This window comes from Monodon monoceros, unplaced genomic scaffold (assembly GCF_005190385.1).
Source record: "Monodon monoceros isolate NGI ecotype Baffin Bay Population unplaced genomic scaffold, NGI_Narwhal_1 Super_Scaffold_5, whole genome shotgun sequence".
NCBI classification, from domain to species: domain Eukaryota; kingdom Metazoa; phylum Chordata; class Mammalia; order Artiodactyla; family Monodontidae; genus Monodon; species Monodon monoceros.
This window is the reverse complement of record NW_021703782.1, coordinates 55,042,742-55,063,435: the sequence shown is the minus strand read 5'-3', so window position 1 is coordinate 55,063,435 and position 20,694 is coordinate 55,042,742. Positions and strand designations below refer to the sequence as shown.

General features: G+C 38.8%; 1 protein-coding gene across 10 annotated transcripts in view; it reads right to left on the bottom strand.

Annotated features, from left to right (window-relative positions):
* The window catches only part of PTPRD (protein tyrosine phosphatase receptor type D), a 2,000,866-nt gene that overhangs the window by 360,986 nt on the left and 1,619,186 nt on the right, over positions 1–20,694 (bottom strand). The gene's annotated exons all lie outside the window — the stretch shown is intronic.

Sequence of the window (20,694 nt, the reverse complement as noted above, 5' to 3'; positions counted from 1 at the left end):
AAAAATGACTGTATCTTTAAAAGCTTTATTCCTCAATCTGCACCCCATCACACAGAGACATACCTACTTCTTATTCTGAATGCACAGAGGAAGCTTCTCCAACAAAGACCAGGTTCGCAGCAGAAGGAAATGGTGATGTAAGGCTCTCAACGCTCAGGGAGGTATGGGAACCACAGGTAAGTTAGTTCTAACAGAGACCCCACTGGAAACATTCTTTTAATGATGACCTTGAAATACTCATTCTGGCATATAAATTCATTTTCCAATGCCATTGCTGTCTGCAGCAAAATAGTCAGTGCAAAAACCAACAGCAGCAATATCTGCTCACGATCACCCTGCCCCCCTTAAAACACGTAAAATTCTTGTTTTGTTATTATATTTTTGGGGCCCCCTACAGCTCTAAAAGGTGCTGGATAAGTGGTGACTATAGGACAAGACAATGCGCAACTACCTCCACAAGGCTCTGAGAACGTTTCCCCACAAATCACATGAAAATACATACATATATATATATGTATGTATGTATACATATCCCCTTTAATTTACAATACCACCACTTTATATCCTGCATTTATGATGGTAACATGTATGTATCATGGTCAATAGGGTATCAAAATAGCAGTAAGGGCACATTCATCATTTAGTACAAGCTGGACCACAACAATGTGCAAAATACATGTGGTTCATCTAAACACTATAAAAATGCATTATGTATTAGGCAAACAACAAACACTAGAGAAGCCTCAGTAGGAATGTACATTTATTTATTAAGCCCCTTCAACAGGACTCTGACTCCTGCAGGGATACACACCCTTAGCATCACAAACAAAAACTAACAACTGGAGCTCCCACAGAGGAAGCTTGAACTTGGGCTTTAAATAATTAACACTTTTTTCTTCCCTTAACTTATACCTATGGAGATTTGCTGTCAATAGTTAAACAAAGGTGTTACCCTAGCCAGAGCAGCTGAGTTGTAAAGCTCTCCCCTTATTAAAATATTGGGCAGAACAACTCATTAGAGGAAAATTAAGGAGAGTAAAATGGTATACAATATGTCTGCATGAGTATGTTCTCTCATTAAATATCAGAGATTTGGACATACTACATCGAGACATTTTTGTTCTATTCTGTAAGTACAGGGATCAGACGTTCTTTAGCTCCTCTCACATGGTCCTATTATGACTATTTTGAGGTTTTGTAAAGTTGTTGTTTGTTTTCTATAGTGGGGGAGTTTATGCTGTTGCTGTTTTGGGTTTTAGCATTTGATTGTTTTTAAGATTCAAGGCTATGGCTTCCTAACTCTAAAAGAGAAAATGCCTTAAGGCATTTAAACCTAGATTCTGCATAGATGAGTTTTCACCATAATTCCCATAGCAGCATTTCAAATTATTGCTTTAACAAGTCTCCATGAAGTTCCACCTCTGATTTTTCTGAGAGGACCATAAAGAACAGCAAGCTTGGAAGCTTCCTAGTTCAGGAAGGCCCGCCACGTTTGGCTGCCACACATGAATCTGTGCTTCCTGCATATGTTGTGATGTCTGTCCAAGGGGACCCCCTTCAACTCTCTTCCAATCTGACCCTGCATTCCTGATTTGTCTATCAGGTTTGAACACCAAATTTTCAGAAACACGGGGGAAATCTGAGACCCTTTAAGGTCAGCTTCTTTGAGAAATGGAACTTCATAATTTGGATAAACATCTCTTTCATGGAATCACTCCTCTCTCCAAAAAAAAAAAAAGATTACATAATATCTATATCTCTATATTGATAAAGATACACACATATATATGTATGTGCATAAACACACACACATACCTAGAAAAGACAATTCCAGTAGCCTTCCATCACCTGCAAAACAGTTCACGTTATTCAACCTAGCATCAAGGAGTCTCCATATCCGGCCGTGGCATGCCTTTCAGAACATATCTCCATATATCATACAGGGAAAAAAAAGGAGGAGGAAGAGTAGTAAGGAGAGGGAGACGGAGAAGCAGAAGGAGAAATAATAAAATAATAAATAAAGTCCTTCTTGATCCAAACATTGTCTTCTTGCGGCCGACTGTATTTTCCGAAGATTCACATATCCCATCCTGTAAGCTTTCTGCCCACGGATTGGGGTACTCTGTTCCCTCCTCTTGAATCAGGGTGAGGGAGTGAGGCTGCACTGGCCACAGAGCATGCTAGAAGTGATGCTGTGTGACTTTCGAGGCTAGGTCACAAAAGGATACAGCTCTGCCAGCAAAGCTCCAGGCCGTGTCTCCCCTCCCTCCTCTCCCCTCACCCCTGTCACCAATGCTCTCTCACAACAGGCACTTTAGGAGCCCTAGACAAGATGTAAGAGTTCGGACCACTCTGAAGTTGCCATGCTGGAGAGCACTCATGGGAAGGCCACATACAGGTAAAGAGAGAGATGCTCCAGGAGACCTAATCGTACCAGACTTCCCCAAATGGTCGAGACTTCCCAACATAAGCCAGAGGATGCATCGACAAGTAAGCCTTCAGATGATTCCCTTTGCCTCCTATAGTCTCCCTGCTACAGCCCATGACACTGTGGAGGAGAGAAAAGCCATTTCTACTGTGCCCTGTCTGAATTCCTGACCTTCAGAGTGTGTGAACATAAGAAATGGCTTTTTGTAAGCCACCAAGTTTGGTGTAATTTATCACACAGCTATAGTAACCAGAACACTCCCTCACTGCTATGTTGTCAGCAAACCCAGTGCTTTGCACAAACACATTTATTGCATGCCAAGAACCGTATTTTGTATATTACTACTTCTCCTCACAACCATTTTGCAACTCATTCTTATTTTACAGATGAGAACTACAGGGCACAGAAAAGCTAATAGCGTGTTCACTGTCACACAGTTGAAAGTTGGAGCCAAGATTAGAACCGAGGTTCTTCTGACTGTAATGCCCACAATCCTCTTTGCTTCCTTGCCTCACCCTGAAAGTCCACGCTGCAGGAGAAATCATGAGACTAAGGTCCCAGCTGCTGTACAGAGCTCAGAAAAACTAACTTCACTCATTTCTCCCTTTTTAACTAACCTCAATCAAAGACCATGAATTACATCTTTTACAGATTAACACCGAATTATAGCTATCCTAGATATGTTGAAGCGAAATATTAGATGAATTAAGGAGTTAAAGATGATTAACAGGAAACTATTTAGGAAGAAGAGACTTATTTTGAACAATATTAAGGGTGCCTGCTGTGTTTTGATTTTAAGGGTTACAAATTGCACTTTGACAAAAGTGCTCCTATGAATTATAATTACATTCATTTATTTCACAATGAATGTTTCCATTCAAAGAATTTTACTGCTCTCTGTGGGTATATGATTAATATGCATGTGCTCAGACAATATTCACAAACTTCATGGTCCTAGAGACAGAAAGAAGTGATCAGCTTCCCCCAGTCTGAGGTTGTTCTGAGTGAATTTCTGCCGCTGTAAAGAAGCTCTTCTGGGAATGGGCCATGTTTGCATCCGAAGCTGGGTGTCAGAATACCCTTCGGTCCTGATATTTTCAAAGGCAAAAGCATTATATTTTTATTCCAATGGATCAAGCTTTTAAGAAGTCATCCTTATATTCTGGAGCCTTCAAGAGAAAGCTTTTCTTTGGCAGTGAATGAAAACAAAGGCAAAAGATGAAAGGAATCATCCTTTAAAAGAAACAAAAAGGCCTCTACAAAGAAGTGCGTAAATGTAGAAAGTGGGGAAAAAAGATGCATTATATTTGGAGTGAGAGTAGAGAAGAAGGAAGGCCCAATGGACCAATCGTCTTCCTTTACTAGTCTTAAAGTTTTGGGGGAGAAAATCACTTTTGAAGGTTCCATGAACAAAACTGACAGCCAGGAGCTTAACTCATAGCCACAATGTTTCCACTTTGCAGGGGTTCCAGGAGAACTCCTGTGGGCAAACTCTGCATGTATTAACAGACTGAGTGTGATGTGTCTATCTCAAGGCAACAAACACATCAGGAATAAGTTGGAAACCAGCCCACATTTTCGTTTTATATAATGTCAATCAACTGGTGGGGCTGATTTTTGCCATAAATGGCCTACTTTTAAACTGACTGAATGGTGGACTTGTATAAATACTGTACAAGGCTAATGACAGAGAAGTATACAGAATTGGTAGTGCTCAAAAATATCAAGCAAAAATATGGCCACCCAAGAGGACTAGGCCAATATAAATGAACCAAGTCTAATCACATCTTCATTTTCAGGCTGAAATCTTTCCCTAACAGTACCTTCACAGGAGGGAGTTTCTGTTTACAAAAAACTGCCAAATCAACACCATGTTCCCCTCTATTATGCCACGATTCTGGTCTCTGCGTTTAAAAATAAAAGACTGAAGCCAGATTAGGCTGTTTTCTTTTAAATTCCAGTTTCAGTTGCTCTCAGCAGCTCATTTTAAGAAACATCTGTCCAGTCTGACTCTTGGGAAGATGTTCAAAAACGAGTGTCCTCATCTGAATGCTAAGGGACTCTCCTAAGGGAGACAACAGTCCTTTGAAAGCAAGCAAACACTATCAAAACACCTACAGTCCTTGAACTTCTTCATCAAGTTCAACGTCCAGTGCAAAATATGACCTAGTTTCATCCTTCATCAAAAAAAGAATTGTCTGCTTCCCTGACACCTTCTAAGACATCATGCTGCTTTCATGTTAAGAACCTAAGTATTCAGTGACCGGTTAGTTTGAAGGCAACCTTGGTCAAGCCTAAGATTATACAGAGGAGATTCAAGATCGAACACAGCTAACCTGGAAATTGAGTTTGTGTGCAATACGTAGGCGCAAACCCACACATGAGATTTGTATATGCAGGTGGAGGGTGAAAATTCTCCAAGTTCAGGTCCACAACACAATCATCTCGTGAAGAATTAATACACAATCTAATTCTTGATGAAAGGGATCCAAATAGGTTACTAAATACTTACTGTATTTCAGATATGATCACACACATTGTCTACACCTAATGCTCTTTGATCTTTACAAACATTTTGTAAGGTGGGATGCAGCTTCGTTTCCGAGATAAATAAAAGGAGAGTCAAAGAAGCTAAAAATATGCCCATGTTCATATTGTTAAAAATGGCACAGCTGGGATCTGGACCACAGTTACTTTGAGTAAGAGGCTCAGGAACTCAGTCCTACCAAGCAGCCATACTAATAGAAGTAATAAAGAATACCAAGAGAAGGAAAAGATAAAATATCATCTGTGATTTACTGAAACCACCGAGTACAAAGAAAGGCAAGTTTTGATGCATTTAAAAACAACTGCCTAAGGCATAGGCTAAATGTTGAAAGCTAGCTACCTGGACTTTATATTTTATCAAGGCAGAGAACCAAACAAAAGTAGATGAACTAGAGCAAACCATTAAAACTTTTAAACTTCTCTATGAAGCTAATGTATAAGATATAGTATTTCCTTTCTGAGAGAAAGGTCTACGTAAGATTGGTTTTTCACTCTTTTGATTGAAAGAAAAGTAAATTAAAGTTCTCCTGGGAGACTTTCGATACCATTCCAAAGAACAAGAAACACCCTGGAAATATTTCTGAAAGCAGCAAGTTGCTAGACTCTACTCAAAAATATTACATATGTATTGCTTGTTAAATCAAATTCAGTCCTTAGATTTTTACAAATTTAAGGGAATATCTGGAACGCCTGGCAGAAAGCATTCTGTATATGTATATATATATGTATATGTGTAAAATATACATATAAATATATTGTATCCTGCACTAGGTTTGAAACTATTTTCTTTCAAGCTTTCCCAATTTCTTATATTAAAATTTGTCACGTCCTCTCTAAAAACTCTGCCAGAAACTTATGAGGGATGAAAAAAAATCTTCAAATTGACTCAAATAAAACTGTGGCATTTTCAAAAGAAAACCAAGATGAATGCCGTTTAAAAGGAGAGTTCAGTGAGGACAACACAAACCATATGTTCCAGGTATGTGATGTGAACCACATGGTCCGTGAGGCTTCTTGCCCTTGATATGCTCCACCTGAAGTGCCAACATCTACAGACAACAATATTTACTGTGACTCCAGTTACAGTCAAGGTTGACGGAAATGTGGGCTCTGTGAGCCTCGGTCTAAGTTTTTAATGTCAACCAAGAAAACTGACATTTTGGGGTGCACTATCACTTTCCAAAGCAAACACGTGGGACAGGGAAAAGGCAAACACTAACTTCTGAATTAAAATAAGAGGACCTTGGGTATAACAGGAGCAGCTACTTGGCTCTTCTCAGTGTACGTATCCCCTGAGAACTTGATACACATCAGATTCTCCATTTTGTAGATGGTGAAGTTGTTTAATTAAGAATTGAGGGGCCTGGGGTGAAATCTTTGCTCTTTAATTATCCATATGTGTAACATCTTGGAATATCAAAAAATAAGCAATTGAGGTATATCACTTTTACTGTCTTCTGAAATTCTGGCTGCCTGAAAAATTATTTCTTTTTATAATAAAAAGTTCACTGTATAGTAACAATACGAGAATTTGCTGGTTTAAAAGCTAGAATTCCATCTGCATAAATAAATCACCTTAATCCACTTACTTGTCCCTGAGAATTAAATTGATAATGCCACATAATGTACCAAGTTTACATACACAAGGGATAAATGTATTTTTAACTATCCTTTATTTCCTTCTTATCCTTCTCACACCCCATAACCCCTTATTCTCTTCGTAAAAGGGTAAGATCAAATGATAAATACACTAAGTTATTTAGATGTGTGCTAAAAAGGGAAAAAATGTAAGATGGTATCTAGATAGAAATACATCTTGAAAAAGATACTTCATTTAAAAAGGAAAATACTTAGTAAAAATAGAGATATTTAGAAGTGGATATAGTTATTTTCCTATTAAATGAGGAGAAAGTGCTCCTTAAAAAAGCACAAAAAGTAAATTATCCAGCCACCCAAGTACACACACATTGTGAATACTATCAGATGGAGTGAAAGTAGCCAGGATTCAGGCCTGGCTCTATTCCTTCTGTGCACTAACTCGTTCTGTGGTCACTAAGAGAATCCAGTCACAGCAAAGGGGATAAAGAACGCAGCCTCACAACTAGCTGCTGGACAATCATCAACAGGAAGACACTGGAACTCACCAAAAAAGATACCCCACATCCAAAGACAAAGGAGAAGCCACAATGAGATGGTAGGAGGGGCGCAATCACAGCAAAATCAAATCCCATAACTGCTGGGTGGGTGACGCGCAGACTGGAGAACACTTATACAAAAGAAGTCCACCGACTGGAGTGAAGTTTCTGAGCCCCACATCAGGCTTCCCAACCTGGGGGTCTGGCAATGGGAGGAGGAATTCCTAGAGAATCAGACATTAAAGGCTAGCAGGATTTGCCTGCAGGACTTCGACAGGACTCAGGGAAACACTCTTGGAGGGCACACACAAAGTAGTGTGTGCATTGGGACCCAGGGGAAGGAGCAGTGACCCCAGAGGAGACAAAACCAGACCTACTTGTTAGTGTTGGAGGGTCTCCTACAGAGGCGGGGGGTGGCTGTGGCTCACCGTGGGGACAAGGACACTGGCAGCAGAAGTTCTGGGAAGTACTCCTTGGCGTAAGAACTCCCAGAGTCTGCCATTAGCCCCACCAAAGAGCCCAGGTAGGCTACAGTGTTGGGCTGCCTCAGGCCAAACAACCAACAAGAAGGGAACCCAGCCCCACCCAACAGCAGTCAAGCGGATTAAAGTTTTACTGAGCTCTGCCCAACAGATCAACAATCAGCTCTAATCACCACCAGTCCCTCCCATCAAGCCTCTTAGATAGCCTCATCCACCAGAGGGCAGACAGTGGAAGCAAGAAGAACTACAATCCTGCAGCCTGTGGAAAAAAAAAAAAACACATTCACAGAAAGATAGACAAGAAGAAAAGGCAGAGGGCTATGTACCAGATGAAGGAACAAGATAAAACCCCAGAAAAACAACTAAATGAAGTGGAGATAGGCAACCTTCCAGAAAAAGAATTCAGAATAATGATAGTGAACATGATCCAGGACCTCAGAAAAAGAATGGAGGCAAAGATGGAGAAGATGCAAGAAATGCTTAACAAAGACCTAGAAGAATTAAAGAACAAACAGAGATGAACAATACAATAATTGAAATGAAACTACACAAGAAGGAATCAATAGCAGAATAACTGAGGCAGAAGGACGAATAAGTGACCTGGAAGACAGAATGGTGGAATTCACTGCTGTGGAACAGAATAAAGAAAAAAGAATGAAAAGAAATGAAGAAAGCCTAAGAAACCTCTGGGACAACATTAAACGCAACAACATTCGCATTATAGGGCTCCCAGAAGGAGAAGAGAGAGAGAAAGGATTAGAGAAAATATTTGAAGAGATTACAGTCAAAACCTTCCCTAACATGGGAAAGGAAACAGCCACCCAAGTCCAGGAAGTGCAGAGAGCCCCATATACGATAAACCCAAGGAGAAACACGCTGAGACACATAATAATTAAATTGGCAAAAATTAAAGACAAACAAAAATTACTGAAAGCAGCAAGGGAAAAACGACAACATACAAGGGAACTCCCATAAGGTTAACAGCTGATTTCTCAGCAGAAACTCTATAAGCTAAAAGGGAGTGGCATGATACAGTTAAAGTGACGAAAAGGAAGAACCTACAACCAAGATTACTCTACCCCTCAAGGATCTCATTCAGATTCGATGGAGAAATCAAAAGCTTTACAGACAATCAAAAGCTAAGAGAATTCAGCACAACCAAAGGAGCTCTATAACAAATGCTAAAGGAATTTCTCTAAGTGGGAAACACAAGAGAAGAAAAGGACCTACAAAAACAAATGCAAAACCATTAATAAAATGCTCATAGTAACATACATAGCAACAATTACCTTAAATGTGAATGGATTAAATGCTCCAACCAAAAGACACAGGCTCGCTGAATGGATACAAAAACAAAACCCATATGTATGCTGTCTACAAGAGACCCACTTCAGACCTAGGGACACATACAGACTGAAAATAAAGTGGGATAACATATTCCATGCAAATGGAAATCAAAAGAAAACTGGAGTAGCAATACTCATATCAGATAAAATAGACTTTAAAATAAAGAATGTTACAAGAGACAAGGAAGGACACTACATAATGATCAAGGGATCAATCCAAGAAGAAGATATAACAATTATAAATATATATATGCACCCAACATAGGAGCACCTCAATACATAAGGCAACTGCTATCAGCTATAAAAGAGGAAATCGACAATAACACAATAATAGTGGGGGACTTTAACAGCTCACTTACACCAATGGACAGATCATCCAAAATGAAAATAAATAAGGAAACAGAACCTTTAAATGACACAATAGGCCAGATAGATTTAATTGATATTTATAGGACATTCCATCCAAAAACAGCAGATTACACTGTCTTCTCAAGTGCGCACAGAACATTCTCCAGGATAGATCACATCTTGGGTCACAAATCAAACCACAGTAAATTTAAGAAAATTAAAATCATATCAAGCATCTTTTCTGACCACAACACTATGAGATTAGAAATCAATTACAGGGAAAAAAATTTAAAAAACACAAACACATGGAGGCTAAACAATACATTACTAAAGAACCAAGAGATGACTGAAGAAATCAAAGAGGAAATCTTAAAATACCTAGAGACAAATGACAATGAAAACACGACAATCCAAAACCTATGGGATGCAGCAAAAGCAGTTCTAAGAGGGAAGTTTATAGCTATACAAGCCTACCTCCAGAAACAAGAAAAATCTCAAATAAACCATCTAAACTTACACCTGAAGGAAACAGAGAAAGAACACACAAAACCCAAAGTTAGTAGAAGGAAAGAAATTGTAAACATCAGAGCAGAAATAAATGAACTAGAAACAAAGAAAACAATAGCAAAGATCAATAAAACTAAAATCTGGTTCTTTGAGAAGATAAACAAAATTGATAAACCATCAGGGAGACGTATCAAGAAAATGAGGGAGAAGACTCAAATCAATAAAATTAGAAATGAAAAAGAAGTTACAACAGACACCACAGAAATACAAAGCATCCTAAGAGACTACTACAAGCAACTCTATGCCAATAAAATGGACAACCTGGAAGAAATGGACAAAGTCTTAGAAAGGTATAACCCTCCAAGACTGAACCAGGAAGAAATAGAAAATATTAATAGACCAATCACAAGTAATGAAATTGAAACTGTGATTAAAAATGTTCCAACAGGGCTTCCCTGGTGGCGCAGTGGTTGAGAGTCCGTCTGCCGATGCAGGGGACACAGGTTCGTGCCCCAGTCTGGGAATATCACACATGGTGATGATATGGGCCCGTGAGCCATGGCCGCTGAGCCTGCGCGTCCGGAACCTGTGCTCTGCAATGGGAGAAGCCACAATGAGAGGCCTGCATACCGCAAAAAAAAAAAAAAAAATGTTCCAACAAACAAAAGTCCAGGATGAGATGGCTTCACAGGTGAATTCTAACAAACATTTAGAGAAGAGCTAACACCCATCCTTCTCAAACTCTTCCAAAAATCTACAGAGGAAGGACAACTCCCAAACCCATTCTATGAGGCCACCATCACCCTGACACCAAAACCAGACAAAGATACTACAAAAAAAGAAAATTACAGACCAATATCACTGATGAATATAGATGCAAAAATCCTCAACAAAATACTAGCAAACAGAATCCAACCACACATTAAAAGGATCATACACCATGATCAAGTGGGATTTATCCCAGGGATGCAAGGATTCTTCAATATATGCTAATCAATCAATGTGATACACCATATTAACAAATTGAAGAATAAAAACCATATGATCATATCAATAGATGCAGAAAAAGCTTTTGACAAAAATTCAACACCCATTCATGATAAAAACTCTCCAGGAAGTGGGCATAGAGGGAACCTACTTCAACATAATAAAGGCCGTATATGACAAACCCACGGCAAACATCATTCTCAATGGTGAAAAACAGAGCATTTCCTCTGATATCAGGAACAAGACAAGGATGTCCATTCTCACCACTATTATTCAACACAGTTTTGGAAATCCTAGCCATAGCAATCAGAGAAGAAAAAGAAATAAAGGGAATACAAATTGGAAAAGAAGAAGTAAAACTGTCTCTGTTTGCAGATGACATGATACTATACATAGAGAATCCTAAAGATGCCACCAGAAAACTACCAGAGCTAATCAATGAATCTGGTAAAGTTGCATGATACAAAATTCATGAACAGAAATCTCCTGCATTCCTATACACTAATGATGAAAAATCTGAAAGAGAAATTAAGGAAACACACCCATTTACCATTGCAACAAAAAGAATAAAATACCTAGGAATAAACCTACCTAGGGAGACAAAAGACCTGTATGCAGAAAACTATAAGACACTGATGAAAGAAATTAACGATACTAACAGATGGAAAGATATACCATGTTCTCGAATTGGAAGAATCAATACTGTGAAAATGACTATACTACCCAAAGCAATCTACAGATTCAATGCAATCCCTATCAAATTACCAATGGCATTTTTTACGGAAGTAGAACAACAAATCTTAAAATTTGTATGGAGTCACAGAAGACCCCGGATAGCCAAAGCAGTCTTGAGGGAAAAAAACAGAGTTGGATGAAAACAGACTCCCTGACTTCAGACTATACTATGAAGCTACAGTAATCAAGACAATATGGTACTGGCACCAAAACAGAAACACAGATCAATGGAACAAGATAGAAAGCCCAGAGATAAACCCACGCACCTATGGTCAACTAATCTATGACAAAGGAGGCTAGGACGTACAATGGAGAAAAGACAGTCTCTTCAATAATTGGTGCTGGGAAAACTGGACAGCTACATGTAAAAGAATGAAATTAGAACGCTTCCTAACACCATATACAAACATAAACTCAAAATGGATTACAGACCTAAATGTGAGACTGGACACTATAAAACTCTTAGAGGAAAACATAGGAAGAACACTCTTTGACATAAATCACAGCAAGATCTTTTTGGGTCTACCTCCTAGAGTAATGGAAATAAAAACAAAAATAAACAAATGGGACCTAATGAAACTTCAAAGCTCTTGCACAGCAAAGGAAACCATAAACAAGACGAAAAGACAACCCTCAGAATGGGAGAAAATATTTGCAAAGGAATCAACAGACAAAGGATTAATCTCCAAAATACATAAACAGCTCATGCAGCTCAATATTAAAGGAACAAACAACCCAATCAAAAAATGGGAAAAAAAAAAAAAAAGGGCAGAAGACCTAAATAGACATCTCTCCAAAGAAGACATACAGATGGCCAAGAAGCACATGAAAAGCTGCTCAACATCACTAATCGTTAGAGAAATGCAAATCAAAACTACAATGAGTTATCACCTCACACCAGTTAGAATGGGCATCATCAGAAAATCCACAAACAGCAAATGTTGGAGAGGGTGTGGAGAAAAGGGAACCCTCTTGCACTGTTTGTGGGAATGTAAATTGATACAGCCACTATGGAGAACAGTATGGAGGTTCCTTGAAGAACTAAAAATATAATTGCCATATGATACAGCAATCCCAGTACTGGGCATATGCCCAGAGAAAACCATAATTCAAAAATACACATGCACCCCATTGCTCACTGCAGCACTATTTACAATAGCCAGGTCATGGAAGCCATCTAAATGCCCACCGACAGACGAATGGATAAAGACGATGTGGTACATATATACAACGGAATATTACTCAGCCATAGAAAGGAACGAAACTGGGTCATTTGTTGAGACGTGGATGGATCTAGAGACTGTCATACAGAGTGAAGTAAGTCAGAAAGAGAAAAACAAATATCGTATATTAACGCATGGATGTGAAACCTAGAAAAATGGTACAGGTGAACCGGTTTTCAGGGCAGAAGTTGAGACACCGATATAGAGAACAAACGTATGGACACCAAGGGGGGAAAGCCACGGCGGGGTGGGGATTGTGGTGTGATGAATTGGGCGATTGGGATTGACATGTATACACTGATGTGTATAAAACTGATGACTAATAAGAACCTTCTGTATAGAAAAAGAAATAAAATAAAATTCAATAAAATAAGAAATAGGCAAAGACAATCTTTGGTGTTAGTATTTAGGATCATAGTTACCTATGAAGGACTTGTGAATGAAAGTGGGAAAGAGGAGGTATTTTAGAGTGCTGGTATTAACATAGTGAGTTCAATTTGTATAAAACTGTCAAGCTGTTCACTTAAGTTTGTGCACCTTTTGCTTGTATGTTGTGTGTCAATAAAAAGTTTACACAAAATAAAAAATATATAAATATAAATGTACACACACACAAAAAAAGAACACAGCCTCTGAATTCCCCAGTTCAAATTCTGGCTTTGCCACTTAGTTTCTAAGCCTAAATTTTATTTTCTCAGCCCAGAGTCAGCCTCAACTTATCCTAAAACCTACTTCATAAATTCAGTATATAATTTCAATTACACATATGTCTACAGCTTTAAGAACAGCATCCAATATACTTTAAGCCCTGATTAAATCTATGTTGTTATTGGTGGTAGGAATGGTTCTGTTCCTATTAAAACTCTATAACTCATACTTTTCAGGTTCCTTAATCATTTCACATGGGCCATGATGACTTTTTCAACTGATGCATTTTCCAAAAGAACCAAGCTATTCATCCTCTGTTAAATGAGATTAAGAGAAACGCACAAGTATTCACTGAACTATGTTCTATTTTCTCATCCATAAAATGAATGAGTTTGTCCAAGTAATCTCTAACGTCTCATGTAGGTCTATGTCTTTATTACTCTAAACACATATGCCCATATTCATATCATCAACATGCATGTGAATGCATTTGAAGGATCTTCCCAATTTTATAAGTCAGCGCATATAAAACTGAAACATGGGCAAAAAAAAGAGGCTCTTTAAAATTACTGATTAGAAGCAAGACAGTTTCATTAAAGCTTTAATTTCACTCCTCTTGAACAATGGAGATGTCTAAGTCAGGCTAAAGTGACTCAGAGTCATCCTTACAAAAAAAAAAAAAAATGCTAAAGTACAGCAATAAGAATCTAGTTCTAATTGGCAGCCATATGATAACCAAAAACCGAGTGGCTAGGAAGATAGAGATAGAAGCAGAGTATGAATAAGTGACTACTGAGAAGGGAATTTCTCTCCCTCTGTGTCGATTAGTTCACTTCTTGCTACCTGAAGACTCACTGGAATAATCTGTGGAATCAAAGGGAGTGATATCCTATTTGGTCTCCTCTGCTTTAGAATGTTACTGTTTCTGTACACATTGAGCTGAAAGGGAATACTTATTTGGACAAATTGTTTTTTTTAATTCCTCCCAAAGTAATAACACTGGGTTATTTTCAAACATACATGACTTAGCATAGATGTCTTCTTTAAAATCTTTAAACCTAAAACTGAATTCAGCAATTTATCAATGGGCTAACTTACTTAAGAGAACACACAGCATATTCCTTATAAAATGGAACAAAATGTTCAGAAGTGATGTTAAAATTAAAAAAGATAGTGAAGTGATGGAGAAGGAAGGAAAAAGCAAAAATCGGGCAGAAAAGATAGAGAAATATCAATTTTACAACAGTGCTGAAAAAATGTCTGGGGCATGAGCAAATTCTGAAAAAAGTGTGAGCAATTAACTGGTAAAATTTTGATTTGGGTAAAATTTCTTTTTACACAAGTTTGAAGATGGAGAATCTGTTATTTAATTTCAATATTCAAAATATGACGAAGTGCTCTGAATATTCAAGTATCAAAGCTTTTTTTAGAATCGACAATTTTAATCTGCTCTCTTTAGCAGACTTGATAATAAGTAGAGAAATGAATTTGAGTGTAATGTTTCCTCCTTTCTCTTCCCACATCAAGGGAGGCACTAATGAATCTTTAAAGGCAAATGTTTAAGAACAACTGAAGGGAAATTACTAATCCTCTATTAATTGAGTTCAGAGTGGAAAACAATTTAGAAACTAAGTGGGAAAAAAGCTTTTAAAACATTAAACAACTTTTTTTAAAAAATAAATTTATTTATTTTTGGCTGCATTGGGTCTTCGTTGCTGCATGCGGGCTTTCTCTACTTGTGGCGAGTGGGGGCTACTCTTCGTTGCGGTGCGCGGGCTTCTCATTGCGGTGGCTTCTCTTCTTGTGGAGCACAGGCTCCAGGCACGCAGGCTTCAGGAGTTGTGGCACGAGGGCTCAGTAGTTGTGGCTCGCGGGCTCTAGAGCACAGGCTCAGTAGTTGTGGCTCACGGGTTCTAGTGCGCAGGCTCAGCTGTTGCGGCGCACGGGCTTAGTTGCTCCGCGGCATGTGGGATCTTCCCAGACCAGGGCTCGAACCTGTGTTCCCTGCATTGGCAGGTGGATTCTTAACCACTGTGCCACCAGGGAAGTCCCATAGTAAACAACTTTTGATGTAACTATTACTCATAGCTTCAACCTCAAATATTCCCCATGGCTATTGCTCTAAAATATGTACTGTCTCATTTGATGTGAGAAGAACCCAGTAATAGTTGGATTAAAGGAGTAGTTTGGACAATGGGTATCCAAAATTACTAGTTTCTCCCTCTCCACCTGCTTTATCCTGCTTCCAGGGATAAAATTCCTGAGGGGAGTGTCTTGAGCACCATGATCAGAATGACTGTGATGCAGTTTCCTTTAGAAAGAAAAGGAAAGTGTTATGATTGATTAGTAGTGTCTGTCTTGAACAAGGGAGGGAGAGAATAGTAGCAGCAATGTGAAAAAGAGAAAGAAATGAAAAAGCTTCTCCTAGCTGGTCAGAATTTTTATAAATTCTGGAATTCCACAAGTCTTTTGGCATCTTCATGTTGTAAGAGTTCTACTGAATTTGAAAGTGTTTTGCCTCAATATACTTTTGGTACAAAAAGCATTCTAAACTATCTTTGAGGCTGTAAAATACTAACCAGATTCCATGAGGCCAAACAATTTTTACTTCAGGATCTGCCAGCTTACTTAAAATAACTTGGTCATGACTTCCTTTCACATTTTTATTGTGGTGTGATCAAATAGTCCTGTAATCGAATACTAACTTTCTACCAAAAGCAACTTTATGCAACTTTTCATTCCCTTCCCTATTAGTCCTATCTCATGCCAAGCATATATTGGCTTATGTTTCAAAATGAAAGCCTTGAAATAGGCTTTCATTGAATTCAACTCATAATCATGTTGTTTTTGTCCTTCATACCTCCTATTTCTTTCATTCTCTTGCATGTCCCCTGAGCTCAGAACTGAGGGATCTACTTCTTGGATTATTTTATTGTTCTCCCTTTGGAAGACTCAGACTCTACCTAATGGTATCTAAGTAGTCCTCTCCTTTGTCTGTTTGATCACATCACACGTCTTCTTCAAACTCTCAAACAGCTTTACATTCATTTATAAATAAAATACAAGATTTTCACTAGTACAGATGGGTAATGCAGAGTAACGGAAATACAGTAGACTAAGGAGTCAGAAGGCGGATTAACTGCCATAATAAACCACCCACAATCTCAGTAAAATCTTGGCACAGTAAAAGCTACATTTCATTCATGCCACTGTCTAATGTGTTCTATAGGGAGGCTTTGCCCCATGTAGACATTCAGGAAACTCAATTTCTTCCATCTAGTGGCTCCATCATCCTCTACTCCCCCAAATCTTTCACTGGATCCTTTACCTTTGGCCAGCAGATGAAGGGACAGAGAGAGCATGTCAAAGTCACCCTCCATGGGCTTCCCTGGTGGCGCAGCGGTTGAGAGTCCGCCTGCCGATGCAGGGGACACGGGTTCGTGCCCCAGTCCGGGAAGATCCCACATGCCGCGGAGCGGCTGGGCCCGTGAGCCATGGCCACTGAGCCTGCGTGTCCGGAGCCTGTGCTCCGCAACGGGAGAGGCCACAACAGTGAGAGGCCCCCGTACCGGGAAAAAAAAAAAAAAAACAGAAAGTCACCCTCCATTCTTAAATAGCTTAGCCTAGAGGTGGCAGAACTCACTTCCACACGATTTCCGATCATATTCCATTAATCATAGTCCCATCAAAGTGCTAGGGAAGCTGGGAAATTTGGTTTAGTGGTGTGCTCAAGAATAAGAGAACACATTAGTGAGCACTAGTAATCTCTATCATAAAAAGCTACTTTTAGCCATGAGCTTTGATTTCCAAGAGTATGGCGTATTGACATTTGCCTTGTCTGTCTCCAGAAGCTTTTGTGAGGATCAAGTAAATAAGGGATGGGAAGCACTTTTTAAATTGTAAAGTGTTATGTAAATATATGGCACATTGGCTTCTAGCCATTCACAAAAGACTATTTTTCAGATTTCTGAGAATACCCCAATTTATAAATATGTAAACATTTGTACAGGTTTTGGGCCTTCTTCTAAGCCATATTTCCATCAAAAGTCATTTCTTTCCTATTCATAGTTTCACACTTCCAATTAGCTTGCTTCTTCCACTTAAATTCGTCTTCCTTGTTGACAGTTGTTTTCAAAAAAGAAAGTTTTTAGTAGGTCTCAAGAGTTACTATAAACTTAGTCAAAAAGACAAAAGAATAAAGTTAAATCAAGATGCAAATGTTTGAGGGTAAACTAAGTTCACTACTCAGCTCTGGGTCCTATCCACTCACCCATACCACATTTAATTACCAGTGTGATTTAAATGTAGACTCAAAAGATTAGCAAAAGATGTGAAACCCATGGACAAAAATGGCTGACTACCCTACGCCATTTTATATAAGGGAATTGAGCATCTTCTGATTTTGGTATCCATGGGGGTCCTGGAACCAACCCCTGTGGATACTGAGGGACAACTGTATTACATGTCACAGAACTGTGCAGTAGCTTAAAAATCATCAAAATTACAAAGGGCAAGTCTATGACTGTTAGGCCTATGTAGCATTATGCTATTGGAGCTTTTGAGAAACTTACTCATTGTCTTTTGCAGCTACCAGTTCAACATAAGTGTCACACTGCCCATTGGTTCACCACATCTCCCACTCCTACTTTTCAAGCAGCTCTGCAAATCCTATCGATTTCCCGAAGCCTTACTCAGCTGAATAGCAGAAAATCTCAATCTTCTCCTTGTCTCCTGTACACCTAACAGAAACCCTCCCACAAAGGACCATTCACTCTCCTCTTATAACAAGCATATCCCTTTTCTCCATGATCACCTTCCTCATTCAAAATGGGCTGGGCTACCAGAGAGGACACGGGAAGAACCTGTGTCCTGCTAGCACATGGCACAATGCAGCCATTAAGGTGCTTAAATTAAACGTTCACTATGTTATTTCATTTCTCTGAATTCTTACTCTTCACAGGCACATTGCCAGGACTGAGGAAATAAAAGTGGTTCATCTTCCCCAAGGAGCTCATATTCCATGAGGTGCACACGTCAATCAACTGTCCGTATTCGATGTAGGTGATAGAAGTCTGGGAAAATGCTCTGTGCTTATGAGGAAATGTAGCATGTTAACTGAGTAAAGTGAGCTGTTTTCTACAGAGAGTTATGAAACTGCTTTGCATACATTCGTATGTTAGTAGCTCTGAGAAGTCCCACAGTAAAAGCAAAACAAAACGGAAAAAGCAATATCTCCACACACAACAAAACAAACAAAACAATGTGTGTTTCTCCTATAGGGGTGTAGGGTGACATTTTTCCTCCATATACCTGTTAATAGCACCCAGGTTTTCCCAAACACCTGGTAGAGAAGCCCCGCCCTAGGACATACAGGGTATGAAGATTACAAAGGATGCAGATGCCTTAATTTTTTTTTTAACATCTTTGTTGGAGTATAATCGCTTTACATTGTTGTGTTAGTTGCTGCTGTATAACAAAGTGAATCAGCTGTACTACGTATACATATACCCCTTCCCTCTTGCGTCTCCCTCCCATCCTCCCTATCCCACCCCTCTAGGTGGTCACAAAGCACCGAGCTGATCTCCCTGTGCTATGCGGCTGCTTCCCACTAGCTATCTATTTTACATTTGGTAGTGTATATATGTGGATGTCACCCTCTCACTTCATCCCAGCTTACCCTTCCCCCTCCCCGTGTTCTCAAGTCCATTCTCTATGTCTGCAGCAGATGCCTTAATAATTGAAAAGCAGATTTTTGCTTTTCAAAAGCTTTTGAGATCACATCTTTCTAGGCACAATTCTCAGTATACTCTTCTAAAGACAAGTTTGTTTCATTAATATTCTAGTGCTTGTGCTACTTTTAAGTATTATTTTAAATAATTATACAAATCTATCGATATTTCACCTAGACATGAAAAAATGATCTAACGACAGATAGTAATGAAATTGATTTAAAATCAGGGAACATACTTACAACACATAGCTAATAAATGTTTAAACCTGGATGAAATAAATAATTTTCTGGAAAAGACATAAATTACCTAAATTGACTCAAGAAGAAATGGGAAACCTAAATAGAAAATAGCCACGGGAGAGAAATGGAAAAGTTGTGATTTTTTTTTTTTTTCATCTTTAGCAAAAGGAAGCAAAATCCACAGAGGTACCCAATTTAGAGAAGCCTCTAACCCCAAAGCAAATTCATACTGATAACATTCACACTAACAGCAACTTCCAGAGTAAAAGTCTGATGGAAAATCTGATTTGTAGTCAGTCCCACTGAAATATAAATGTTCAGGGACTTCGTATTTTTCCTAGAAAAGTTGAATTAACGAGAAAAATATTTTTAGGTAGGATCTTAACATGCCCACTGGCAAAAAGATAAAAATGACAAAGAAGGATACACTTTCTTCAGGATTAAAAACACTTGTTTCCTGCAGGCGCCAAGAAAACTATTTGCTTTCACTTAGACATTTTTACATAACTTTAGAAAACAAAGCAAAGATCACAAATTTAAATCCTGATGTCTTTTCCAGCTGTGTATACTAAATATTTATTATTTGTTGATGTTGGTAGTCTCCATACTAGTTCATTTTTTCTATGGTGGCCTTCAGAGCTGCTTTAAACCTTAAAATATACAGCTTTTGTGTTGAATTCTCTCTCACCTTGGAGCCTACTGATTTGGGATTGTAAACTCTGCTAAGTCTTCTTTAGCTGACCTAAAGAACTTTCATCTGTTACAATATTGGGGGCTGTATGTAGCAGAACCCCCTACAAAAAGTGGTTTCAATAACAAGGATATTATTCTCTCTCACAAGACCTGAGGCAGAATGGTTTATTCAGCAACTCAAGGACAGCCTCAAATGTTAGTGTCCTCCTGTCCATCTGTCCACTCTGCCCCTCTCACTGTGCGGATTTGCTCCCCTCGCGGTCTCCAGACGCGTGCAGTAGTTCCAAACACTACATACAAAAGGAACATCCCTGTCTCGTATCTTTCTCTTGTGAGCGAATAAACCCTTTTCAAAAACTTCCCAGCGGACTTTCCGATTGTTATTGGCCAGAATCCAATCACATGCCTATGTTTAAGTGCATCACTTAGAAGGGAAAGTAAGACCACTACACTGTTTTGGACCAGTAAGATCCACCACATAGGACTCAGGCTTCCCTGGCAGACACAGCCATTTAGAATGAAATAAAATCTGGGTTCTGTTATTAGCAAGCAAGAATGAATTGTCTACCAGTTAGGCAAACAACAATGTCATATAGTCTGTTCATATTCACCTGCACTATCAAATAGCCATTTGCATTATAAAG